Source organism: Myotis lucifugus, unplaced genomic scaffold, assembly GCF_000147115.1.
Source record: "Myotis lucifugus unplaced genomic scaffold, Myoluc2.0 scaffold_284, whole genome shotgun sequence".
In the NCBI taxonomy this organism is placed as follows: domain Eukaryota; kingdom Metazoa; phylum Chordata; class Mammalia; order Chiroptera; family Vespertilionidae; genus Myotis; species Myotis lucifugus.
In genome coordinates, this window is record NW_005871332.1 from 464521 (window position 1) to 467032 (window position 2512).

Genomic DNA, 2512 nt, shown 5'->3' on the forward strand with positions numbered 1-2512 from the left:
TTAAGGCCTCCGGAGGGGTTCCCCAGGGTTTCTCAGACAAGGGAGGGCGGGGGAAATACCCGAGAGGTCTGTACTCACCCCCCCCCCCCCCAGCCCGGGCCCCCAGAAAGTCGCGATTCCTGGGAACGCGACAGGAACGGGTCTCTGCGGACTGAAGCGGTCTCGGAGGGCCCGGGAGGAGCCGGGCAGATCCCGGGCCGCTTGGGGGCTCGCGGGGACGTCGAGGCCCAAAGCTCTAGACTAGAGACACCTGCGAGGCTGCGGCCGCCGAGCGCCCAGCCCCAGGCCCCGCGCGAGCCGGAGCCCAGCCCGGCCGCAGAGCGCTCGCCACCGCGCGCGCACTCCCGTAATTCGTTAATTGCTGTAAATCCCAAGGACGGCCACATTTGATTACACGTACAGCATAAGAACCGACAACAAAGCGACGAATTAATTACCAACTTCATTAACATAGGTCCCCAAATTACAGGCAGCGAGCTGTTTCTTTGGGCCCACTTGCCATGGTGGTGGTGGCGGCGGTGGTTGGAGGGGAGAGGGTGTTTAGGAAGAGATTTTATTTTTCTTTTCCAGCCTGGAGAGTTGTGAGGGCAAAAACAGTCTTCTGCTACCCCCCTCCCCCGCCATCCCCCCCCCCGCCATCACACAGCCTCGGGCGGTGCCCTTGTCCATCCCCCCCACCCTCCCCAACCCCCGCTGCCCCCCTCCCCCCGCGCCCAACCCGTTTCTGCTTTTCTAGGGGCTCAGGCGTGTGGAGAGCTGTAGGGTCCCGCTCTCTGGGCCAGGAAGAAAGGCTGGGCTGGGGTCCGCTCTGCCGGGATCGGGTCCCCTGGCGCCGATACTCTCCAGTCTCTGGGTTCCCAGCCCCGCCTCGGGCCACGGGGGCTGAGTTAGCTCCAGGCCCCATCCCCGCAGGCTCTGGGCGGCGTTTGTAGTTCACACACCCTCATGCCAGAGGCGGGTCTCCCTCCCCGGGGCCCGGGCATCCGGCAGACCCCGCTCTCACACAGCCGCGTCCGGACCCGGCTCCTTGGGTCTCCCCAAATCGGCCCTGGGGGTAGACTCGGGGTTCTTGTTCTGTGTAGCCCGCCTCAGGCTTCTTAAAACTCCAAAAACCCTGGAGGAGCCCGGGAGCCCGAGTCTCCCGCTTGGGGGCCCGGGGGTGTTTACGAAGGCGTCAGGAGGGGGAGAGACACCGAGCTTTTGAAAATAGTTTGTTCTTGGACTTGTCTGTCTGTCTGCCTCTTGCCTACACGCCTACGCCCCACTCGCAGGCCTCCTTCCTCTACCCCGGCCTGGTCTGACCCTGTTGGAGAACGCACAGGCGTGTTTTTAAGCTTCAGTCTGACTTGCTTTCTGCATCTGAGCCACACATATTGCTAAACGCAGAAGCCGATACCGCAGTTAGGCCTTACCACCCGCACTCTCTCCTGGCTTTACTTAAATATTTTATCTTCCCATCGTACATTGGATGGGTTTCCTTCCTCCCCTTCCCTAAAACAAAAACAAAACAAAACAAAAGGGGGGGGAGGGAGGACAGGGAGAGGAAGAGAAGGTTAGGAGAGGCCTCCTGTCCATCATTTTAATTATACAGTTCGTTCACTTGCTCCGGCCCATGATGTATATTTTAGGCGAGCCCACTGTCTTTCAAGAACATTCTGGTAATGTCGGAGGCCTGGATTTGTTGCCTGCTCGTCCCCCCGTGCAGCAGCGGCCTGTTTTCCTCCCCCTGTTGTGTGTTTGTATTATTTTCCCTCTGGCTTAGATGTGTCAATCATTCCCTCCCTGCCATTGGTTGGAGAGTTTGCGTCAAAAAAGTTGCCAGAGAGGCGCTTTCTCAGCAAATCTCCTTGAGAGCAGAGCCGACCTCAGCTCCAACTCAGCCTCCACTGTTATTAAAAATAAAAACCGCCCGAGCGGCCCTCACCGCGTCTACTTTTGTACGTATCGCAGAGGGGCCCCGCGCGTTTCCAGCGCCAGCTACTTTCTTCATTTTCTGTTCTTAACATTATATTTTTCGTTGCGTTTGACTTTTTATGGAAAGGTGGAGACCGCGAGGTTTATAACTCAATACTCTTGATTTCTTTTAGGCTGGCTGGCCACTTGGAATTTTGAAGGATAATTTGATTTTTTTTTTTTCCTAACCTCCCATGCGGCTGTAAGGTAAGTGTCCATCTGTGTAGTCTGTCTGTCTCTAGACGTCCCTCTGTCCACCGTCACCCCAAGGCCTCCAATAGGCCGGCCGATGCATCTCTGCGAACGTGGATTTCTGCGAAAGGCTGATGTCGTTTGGCCCTTATACGTGTTGAGATGTAATACGGACCATTGAGAAAAATGTAGGAGCTGGCGGCGAGGGCAGGAGTGGGAGGCGGGGAGGGAGCGCGCTCCTGGGCTCTCCGCTTCCGCAAAACGTCGTGGAAACCTGTGAGTCTACCGTGGGTGGTTTTTAGCGGGGGGTAGGGGGTTGTTGTGGTCTGTTTTATGTCTACGCCCATTCTGGGCTTCTCCCTGCGAC